This window comes from Chaetura pelagica, unplaced genomic scaffold, assembly GCF_000747805.2.
Source record: "Chaetura pelagica isolate M959 unplaced genomic scaffold, ChaPel_1.0 scaffold104, whole genome shotgun sequence".
NCBI lineage: Eukaryota > Metazoa > Chordata > Aves > Apodiformes > Apodidae > Chaetura > Chaetura pelagica.
The window spans coordinates 3,275,413-3,286,213 of NW_009953786.1; the positions used below are offsets into that span (position 1 = coordinate 3,275,413).

The 10,801-nt window shown below is 44.9% G+C and overlaps 1 protein-coding gene across 1 annotated transcript in view; it reads right to left on the minus strand.

Moving 5' to 3' along the window:
- Positions 1 to 10,801, minus strand: part of BCL2 (B-cell CLL/lymphoma 2) — a 97,603-nt gene that overhangs the window by 81,676 nt on the left and 5,126 nt on the right. The gene's annotated exons all lie outside the window — the stretch shown is intronic.

Genomic DNA, 10,801 nt, shown 5'->3' on the forward strand with positions numbered 1-10,801 from the left:
ACAGGTCTCCCAACTTATTCCAGTCCTCTGGGGAGTCTACACCAAAGTTTAGGGTGGATTAAGCCCTTTGGCAAGTTCAGTCCCACAGCTACCCTTTTGCTACTGGGCATATCCACATTACAAGTGGGAGCTCAAGTCAAAATGAGCCATTCAGTGCTTTCTTATTTCTCAGGCCCAAAGATGCCTCTCTGGAGCAGCAGGAGAAGGGGGAAAGGGAAGAGGTCTGCAAGGTCTCTGCTGAGGGAAAGACTTGTCTCTTCTGAGGGACCTCTGACGAGGTTACAGGAGAAGCAGAGCAAGGAGCTGGTGCTTCGCAGCACACCAGCCTTGCTGTGGGGGTCGGGAAAGCCCCTAGGCACAGCCTGGATGGAGCCCACTGTGGGGCAGGGCGGCTTCAGGGACAGGTCCTGCTCGGGTCTCTCCTTCATGGCCCCCTTCCACCTGACCTCCAAACCCTGGAGCAGACATGGCCAAAATTAGTATCACACTGAGGGCTGGCACACTTTGGCTTTGACCCTAATGATCCCACTGGGAACGCAGTATTGTTCTGGCCCTATTAACAATAATTTGCATCTTGTCTAATGGCCCTGGGAAGAAAAAATAAAAAGGATGGCAGACCCTGAGGGAGGAGAAGAGGAAATGGGAGTACTGCCATTTTCTTCTGTGAACTGGCAAAATAAGAAGGCTGCCTTTATTATGGAGCCAGAGGTAAAACTACTCACTGCAAAACTATTTAATATCTAACTAATCACCCAGTCTTTGTCGCTTCAAGGCAGGGTTTTGACCACCTGGGTCATTTAGCTGTACCAAAGAGCTCCCATCAAACCAGCCTAACAGGGACCTTGATCACAAAAAAACCTTATTTTAGCAGAACTCCAAATCTCTCCCAAGGTGCTGGTGACAGTGACCTTTCATGACAAGGAGAGATGCTCTCAACAAAAGGATCTGAACTACAGAGACAAGGGACGCCTGCACACAGTGTTTCTCTACCGTGCTTATAGCCTCATGTAGGAAGAACAGTCAGTAACACCAAGCTGCCACAGTTCCAGTCATGTTGTTGTTGTTGTTGTTGAGAGAATTTTCTTCAGGGATCAAAGTGTCCTCAAAACCAAACAAGCTGGCTGTCCATCCCTTCCAAGGGAACAGGTAGTTTATTCCAGCTGTCAGCGTCTGCAAACCAAACAGCTCCTCTCCCACTGTCAGTTTTAGCTCTAGGCCAGTTATTAAAATTAAACAGTTTCATTTGTGAGAATGATGTCTTTGTGTCTGCAGGGGGGAGAGAAGGGAGCAGAGAGAGAAAAAAAGAGAGCAAGTTTTCTAAAACAAACCCTAAGCCCGTTTACAAAGCCTGAACAGCGTGCCAGCGCTGCCTCTTCCTTCAGCCCATTAAACTGCCACAGAGGTCCCAGCCTGCAGGACTGCGCTGCCATGCCCTGAACATCCTTCTTGCTGCACTGAGGAAAACAAAACCATAATAAAAAAGGCTGGAAGTTCCAACTGCTTGCAAAATAAATACACTATCCCCTTGTGAAACAATCAACTTCAACCGGCATGAAATAAAGGTAAGAAGAGATGCCTTGACAGGTTTCTCCACCACCTGTGCCACCCAGGCTGGAGAGCAGAGCAGGGAGCTCCCCACCTTGCAGTCCTAAAACACCAGGGAGGCTCATCAGCTCACCCCTGGGGCTGGGACATGGCTTTACCAGCCAAAGATGAACAGGTCTTCTAGATGAACAGGTGACTTCTAGAAAGCCACTGTGGTCCTGGTGGGACACCTCTGTTCCCAATCCACACAAGCACGGTCAGAGGGAAGTTTGCAGTATCCTGGGCCAGTTTCCCTTCACAGCAAGAATGCCCAGGGAAGCTGAGGAGCACTCTCCATGCAAAACCTGAAGAAGCCGTGCTCCAGTTTTCCACCACTGCACAAACAACCAAAGCTTTGTATAATGCTTTATAGATCCCTTTTTGGGTCTGCCTATGAGGCTGGATACTGACAGTTTTAGCATCCGTACTGGAAAAAAATATCTACTGACTCCAGCCAGGCAAGGGTTTCACATTGAGTCCAGAGCCAAATACAAGAATTTTCTGCTGCAGGAATTTTTTTGCAGACAGCCGTGAGCTACTGCAGAACCCTGAACAGACTCCAGGCTGGCTCATTTACTTGCAGCTTTGATTGCCACCTGACATTTCAAGCAACTGATTTTATTACTTCCCTTGCTGGTGAGCCCCATTGCCCCACTCCAGCCCTACAAGGAGAAAGCCCTTCCCTCACCCAGTCAATGGAGAAAGGAACAGGTCAAGCTGGAACCTGAAAATAATATGGGCATTAGGCCTCCTCCTCCATTCTTCTCCCATTTTACTTTTGCATCTTGCAGCAGCCTGGGGACTAGATATTTAGACACTGTGACTTAGTGTGATTTGCACACAGTTTCAGGGAAGGGACTCTGAATGTGTCCCACTTGAACTAAAATTTGCAGGCAGTTGGAGCATGATGCAGGATTTGCTTCTATTATGAATGAGGGAGTTTTTACTTCAGTTTTTAATGTCATTTTTTACTTGAACTGTGTGTACTTCCTTGACAAGTGAAACAGATCTTACTAATCTACAACACTGACCATCTTGTTCTGCTCATGGAAATGCCAACTCATTTACTACTGTATTTGTCTTTGAATTATGTTTAATTCTCTTTTGTTTATAAAAAAAGATAAGAAATAGGGTCCTCTCTGCCATTTTATGATACACCATCTGAACATGTGATGAGTTATCTTAAGAAAGGAGTTCCTTCAGAGACAAAGCTGGCAATAGTTAGTCCATTGCAGACACACTACAGGACTGTCCCATTCCACAGGAGCCATTTCACTGGCCTCCTACCCAAGAACCTATCCTGACTTTCCAGCAACTCCTGTAAATCTCTCCAGAGCATGCAACAGGAATTTTGTCTCCTAAGCCTCCACTCAGAAAGATAGTTAAAACCAACTTCAACTTCATGGTCAAGCCCAAAGGCTTGATTACTACTCACTTTTTTACTGTTTTCTGCCTGTATCTGAACACTTTATGAACCTTGTGAATGGAAGCAAGAGAACACGTGTGCATGAAGATACTTCCTACAGGTGCATGTAATACAGCTTACTGCTCCTTCCCTCAAAGTGCTACAGAAAGCTTTTACATATGGTGGGAATGGTAGAGGAAGGACAGTTTCCTTCATGAAACACCCCACAAACTGTGCTGATACATAAAGGGAAACACTAACATTGTCAGTTGCCGTTTCTCAGACTGCTCACCCTTTTCCTAAATAAAAACTAGAAATCAACACCTGAAACCGATCTTTTAAATTTGTTTCCATCACAAGCATTGCTGAACACATCCAAACAGCACAGCTGAAAAAGCTGAAGCTGAATTTCCATTTAACATTTTTTTTCCTTCTTTCTTCTACCTCCCCTCTCCACTCAAATCTCACCCTCAGCTAGTTTCACAGTCTGACTCACATTGCTCTTTCCCAGGCCAGCAAGCTCCAGCAATGACAAGATGTAAATCTACAGGCCTGAGTTTTACTCTAAACCCCAAATTACCATGAAAGATATTTTGCTCAATATTGTACCCTGTATGACTTTTTTTTTCTAATTAAAAATATCTTAGCCCAACTCATGGTAGTGTGGTGGGCCACAATACATTTCCCAGACCTCGTGTGCTGCAGAACTAGCAAGAATAACCATTTCATAGCTGGGATAACTGAAAAAGCGAGATATTAATTATTTGCTCCATACCCTATGGTGCACTGAGTACTAGAGCCAAGAAGGGGAAGTTAAGTTTTGACTCTCACTTGCTTTCTCAAACAACTGCGCGACACTCTCTTTCCATCACCATGTGGGAAAAAGGAGGCCGTTTCTTTTTTATTGTACCTGGCCCATGAACGCAAATTAGTCAGGAAAGTACCCTGAAACCCACTGAGCTGCCTTTTCACTCTACAAAATGGAACCATCCTTTTTATGCTCCAGTAAAATGAAATAGCAATAAAATGATGTATGCACTTAAGGATGCTATTTCTTTTAACTAACTCAAAAGGTAGCAAGTGGTAACAGATCTCCAGTCAGCACAGGAGTAAACTCAGTGTAGTGGGTGCTCTGAGCAACACAAGAATATTTACAATTACCTTTACTTTTACAAAACACATGTAGAAGTAAGAAGTCTCCCTGTCTGGTTGAGAGTGACAGTGTGTCTACCCCAGTATCGCCACCCACCAAACAGCACCAGGTGCTCTGGGGGAGAAGCAATGTAATAGATAATTTCGAAATAGCATTCCCTAGAGAAAAGGTCTACCCTCAGCACCTGGTGATCACATTTCACAACTGATGTTAGTTTTACCCCCTGTTTCATCAAGGTGTATGGCTGCCCTTCCAAGCAATTTTACTTGAAGGTAAGTGCAGATGTTTTCCTTACCCTTATAAATACCTAAACCTTTCCTCAACGCAACTTAGTATGTCCAGTCACAGCTCTCCCATGAAAACAGCTCCCAAAGGTTAATCATGCGTTGCAGAAAAGGCTGTTTTTCTCTATTAGTTGAAAAACTGTGGCTTTTTCATTTGATCTTATTTTCCTTGCCACATATATACAAAGTAAACATAGTTACAATTGTCCAATTAAGTGCCTCTTCCTGTTCCTATTGAAGTCAGTGGCAACACTTTCTGAAATCAGATTTGTTTTCTTACTCATTAACTGGAAAATCTAGAAACTCTCAAGGAACTTTCCAGCAAGGGGGATTTAGCAAAGTCTATCAATATACAATAATTACAACAGCAAAGTAACATTAGGATAAAATAACATAAAATAAATTCCAGACTTCGGATGCATTTGGAAAAGTTATTCAGTTTCAGAGTCTTTCAAAAGCCAAAAAAAAAAAAAAAAAAAAAAAAAAAAAAAAAAAGTTAAGGGAGGATGTTAATATTTGACTTAATGATTAGGAGAGTTTTATGTTAATTATTGATTTGTGTCCTTTAATGTATATGACATGTCCCTTGAGACTGATGAGATAGCTATAGAAAACTAATGACCTTTCCCTAGAAAAAAAAAAAAAGCCATCAGATTGTTAATGAGACTGAAAGCCAGAGTAAAATAAAAATCCCTCAAATCTGTCATCAGTATTCGTGTTTGCCAAGAAGGCCTGGATGTTATCCTGCTGGGGAAGAGAAGATTTATGGCACCGCGCACCTTCATCCATCCTATTATTATGTATGAAATGGAAAACAAAACAGGCCAGTACTGCCCTCAGAAATAATAAGTATTTTGCTGCCACTGAGTAACAAGTGTTACTATTATTATTACTAAATCAGTAGGTACAGGAGCAGTCATGAGGTGTTCATAAAGAAATTATTTTTAAAAACCCAACAAACCAAACAGAGCTAGTCTCCACCCTTCCAAGGGCATGAAGGAAAATAAAACAGAGCAGGGAGGAGGTGGGCAGGGCGAGGACTGATGGCTGGGCAGTAGCACCCAGGGCTGCATCCAATGCCCAGTGCCCGGCACCGGCAGCGGTGATGGAAAGAGCTGGTCAGAAAGGCTGGTAGAAAGCCAAGGACTGCCAGCCCTTCATGAAACAGAAAGGCAAAACACGTAAAGAACCAGAAAGCCACCACGGGGCGGGGAGTGTGCCCAGCCAGCACATCACAGCCACGCACTCGCCCTGCCCACCCGCACCTTCACCAGGACCCTCATCACTGACAGGGATGGAAAATGCAACAGCAAAAAAAAGAAAAACTCCCTTTGCCACAGGAAAACTGTTATTTAGTCAGACGCGTTGTGCTGGTTTTTAGCTACCGCTGCTTGACTGCCAAGGCTGCTGACCCCTTTTGCAGCTGCCCAGGTCCCAGGACAGGCACAAGCACTCACTGCCCCGCTGCAGCATTGGGGTAGGACAACGATGCTAAAATAGCGTGGCCAAGCATGTTGGTTGTGGAGCAAGAGGGAAAGCAAGAGACATGGCCAGGTTGCTGGCAGGTCATCAGAGTGAGCCGAACAGCACACAGAGAGCCACTGCTTCAGCAGGTCCTGCCCAAGCCCCAGGCTTGGCATCTGGTGCTGGTGGTGACAGAGCAGGAGGCTGGCCCATCAGCACATCCAGCACAAACCATCACCCAAGACCAGAGCCAAAGCAGAGGTTTCAGAGCCACACAGGAGTGCTGCTCCTGTTTCTACATCCACCTCCCTCCACTATCCCAGGTGCAGCCCACTGAAAGATGATCCTCTCATCAAGAACGCCTGTATCACGCCCAAGGGCCGCATGTTTGCTGGCAATGCTGTACAAAGTTCCCGTGCTGCCTTAGGAAGCGTGGGACCTGGTATATGGCCCCTGAGAAAACACTTCTGCTCCACGTGCAATTTCACACACCATTGCATAGGTCTTGCAGTTCTCCCACTAGAGCCCTGCTTTACCACCAGAGAAATGCCTGGGTCTCAGCAGAGAAATTCAACTGGATTTTCTTCGTGGATTACGACTCTGAATTTCAATCTACGTACTCAAAAACCTAAGATACTTACTGCCCAGCAGAGCTAGCACAGCAGCTTGAGAGAGGCCTGTGTTAATGCAGGCACAGAACTAACTGCTTACTCAATACTGAAAGTAAAGTAAAACTTTTTAATAGGATTGCTGTTTGAACTTTATGGTTCTTTGCAAGATCAAGGCAAATGACATCACCTCCATAACCGAGACCCCTGGTTCTGAAATTTTAAAGGTCATGGTCAATACATATATTTAAAAAAAAAAAAGACAAGACTTCTGAGAAAATAAGCAACCCAATGTTGCAAGTTACAAAGAAAGCTATTATAAATGAAAGGGACTAGAGAACCACAATAATTTCTCTTTCTGCCCTAGCTCTTCTGCTTCTTGCTTCAGCACGGATCCTGCGCAGAATCAATTTCTCACTCTTCAGCAACAGCAAAAAGAAAAATATTTTGATAATATTTTGTGAATTCGATTATAAACCCACAAAGCCACAAAATCGGGCAAAGGACCTAGAAGGTGTAACGCTTGAAACTGACAATTCATTTATTTAACTGAATGGATTTCAGACTGTTTCCTTTTCCAGTCAAACAGTGACTTGGGGTTAGCCCCACTGGGGACTGAGTCGTTACAAGGCCACGTGTTGCCGGCAAAAAAAAACACCTCACAAGCACCTCTGCTCCAGCATGGGACATCCAACTCTGAGCACATCATCATCCCACGCTAGATGAGTGAGAGGTTTTTCCCTGGAACTTGCACAAGAAACAACATGCTGTGCAGGTGGGTGCCTGGCTGGGCAGCTGGGAGAGCAGCTCTGGAGCGTAAAATGGATGAGATGTCAGCCAGTGCCCCACACACGCAAGTGAAGGCCCCTGTGTCACACCAATGTCCATGACCTCTAGCACTGTCCTGAAGGCAGAGCAGTCTGCCATCCCTCACCCACATGAGGGGCTGAGGACCATCACAGGGCATGGTGACTCTTCATGCTTTCTTTCCAAGGCGTGACACTGAGCAAAAGATAATTAATTATTTACTAGGCAAAAAATAAAAACAAAACACAAAAGTAAAAAAAAAAAATAGGAAGCTCAGTGATTAGGGCAGTCAACCCAGGAGAAGGGAAACCTGGGGTCTAATTGCTGGTCCAAAAAAACATTTATTCATTTGGCTGCAGGCAGCCACCTGAGAAAACACATCAGAGAGCAGGAATTAGATACTCCAGTTCTTCCTCCTTCACCAATTGAAATTTCACCCCTGCAGATAGAGGAGAAGCTTTTTTTGCCAAAAGGGAGGACATCTCTGCAAAACCAGCAGCCACCTGGCAGGTAAAGCCTCCCAAGATGTTGGACATGTAGGTGTATACCCCCTTGCCATGCTGGAGAAGGTCTCATAGGCAAACATCCTGTTACTTTGGTAGAGACCTTAACCAAGGAGCCACCAGGAAAAGCAGGGTTTTCTCTCCAGCTGCATTTGCTCATGAGGATGGCATGTGAGTGACAGTGGCTGGGCAGGAGGATGCCTGCTGGCTTCAGGATGCAGAGGTTCTTGGGTATGGCATCCCCCATAGCATGCCAAGGGGCTCCCCTCTTTCAAGCCAGCTCCCAGCTGGCTTGGGCAAAGAGCAGCAAGAAACCAGGGACTTCTGGAATTGTTCTGGCCAGGCAGGCACTCTGAGGATGGTAGCGCTTATGTTCCACATAAGGTCTACTTCAGATATCTAAGTCCTTCCCCGTATCTAGTCTTAACTCTTGAACAGAATAAAGAGAATTGGATGAAAACCTGGTTCAAATGTAAACATTGTCATTCAAAACTATGCTTTCTTGGCTGAATTTTCAACATGCTACTGCTTCTCTCACCTGGGCTTCTTTACATCAAAAATGTACTTGTCTATACAGATACAACAATGCCTGTGCCTCCTTCTACAGTCCTCATGCTCTTGCTTTTTCTTGAACAGCTTGAAGCCCTATGTTGGATTAGAAGTGCCCAGGTTGTGTGCCCAAGAGGGAATCCATCACTGCAAGACAAACACAGTTACTTCCTCTGTACTGGCTGCATCATTTCAGCATTCCCTGTATCAAAGTCAAAAGTCGCCAAGTGTGACAGCCTGCTGCCAAGCCAGTCCTTCTGCAGCTCAAACACCAGGCTCTAAAAACCGAAATGAAGCCATTAAGCTGTCAGTCAGAAAACATACATTATACTAAGTACCACAAAATTGCAGAGATGAGCTGGTTCTCCTCTTATTTCTTTTGTAATGCAATTAAGATGTTATCAGTCCAAAGTACAATATTGCAGTACCCTGGCTGACATGAAAATCTTTGAAAGCTGCATTTATTTGCCACCAAAACCACAAGCCAATAATACAGCCTTCATGCAGGCAGTCTCCATCTGTTGCTTTTTCTAAGTTTTGAACAAACCCATGATGTTGGGTATTGTAAGGGTATTAACAATGTCCAGACACCATTAACAGCCATGTCTAGCACCTAAAATTTATACTCTACCAGCTACAACCCCTTCCAACCTGCCTTTAGATGTGCTTCTTTCCTTCTTTGTTTCCCTTGCAATATAAAGAAGTTATGTCTTGATAATGCATTGTCAACTGATTCAAAAGGAACAGATAAGTAAGAAAGACGTAACCAAACTTCAGACCTGAGGGTAAGACACAGGCCCATACAATGGACTCATAGCACATGCTGTTCAACTCACTGCATGACATATGCTCGTGACTAACTCTGATGGTCTCCTCTCTACTACTACACAGTCTCTAATATAAACTCACAACTCCACAACACACTGGGGAGCCACAGTGTAAAGGAGGAGAAGTCTACAACAGCCAGTGCTGCTGCTTGGTGCAGGGACCTGCAGGGCAGGGAGATCTTGCATGCAGCTGTGCTGAGGTCTCACAAGGCATCACCACCTACAAGGGGATCAGCTACTTCAGAAGAGCCATTTACGATGCTTTAATAAGGCTGGAAGATGGGGCATGGTGCAAGTGCCAAGATGAAGACGGACTGTGTATACTGATGTATGTTTTTCCACTGACAGATCCTGCAAGCTAGAAAAAGAGAAAAATCCACTGCCCTGTGCCAACATTGATTTCTTCTGTCTGAAGAAAGGATCCTAAAAGCTGTATTGGCAATTTCACATTAGTCTTCTGCTCTTTGTAACCAGCTAGAAGGTTTTGCCTGTGTTTAAACATCCCATGGCTGAGAAGCACCAGCCATTTACCAGACAGACAAGCAAAAGCCACCCTGGGGTAATATCTTGCACATCATCTTCCATGTGTACATTACAAATAACACACGGCAGTATCTGGCATCACGTGCATCCAAACTCCGGAGCTTTTGTTTATAGGAAACCTCAATAAACAACAAAACGGCTATCAATAAGAAGCATCTTTTCCTTTTAAAGGCAGCCAGTGTTTACAGTCCAAGTTTCTTGTACTTCTAACCATTGAGAAGCAGCTCCGGCGCTCACTTCATCTGGCCAGTCACGCCTGGTAACACCTGTCTTTTCACGTTCTCAGTTTTACTCACTATTTATGTTTCTCTTTACACAATACACCCGCAGGGCAATACATCTCCAGCATGCTTACGGATTTGATCCAAAGCTCACTGGAGTCAACAGAATGACTTCACTGGCTCTGGAGCGAACCGAGGGCCCCAGCTCTGTGAACGGGATTCCAGCCTGAGGAGGGACTTACGCACAAGTTAGGCATCCCAGCCCAGAAGTGCAATCGCAAAATCCCTAACCCTTTAGCTGCTCATCTTTTAACCAGCCAGGGTCTCCAAAAGCCCAAACTGCTCGCAGGTTCTTTTTTCTCCATGAAAAAAACCCCAACAAAACTACTGACAAACCTTCCATAACGATCCACAAAATAAGACGATCAGGGAATAGGTCTCCTTTTCCCAAGTGTGGTCCCAACCTCTAGCCACTGGAGTAATTTTATGTGCATGTGTATATACACATACACACACATATGTGTGTGTCTGTGTATGTATGTATATTTCTATGGACATAGGTCTCTAAATACACAGACACACACACAGGCGCGCACACACATTTTTTGCTCCCCCTTCTGGCCCCATGAATCTGGAAAATTTTTTTCTTCTTGGTGGAAGAAGGGGAGAGCAGGAGAATGATCCAGCCTCCAACATGACTTGTAGCCAGGGATCTGCAGCACTCCTCTGGGAGGTGCACAGCATGGACTCTTGGTGAGAAAAGAGCCTCAAAGCCTTACTCCTTCCTTTGTGGCAGCACGTAGATGTCCTTTGGATCCCTGGACACGTATACCCTTTAGTCAGGTGGGTTCAG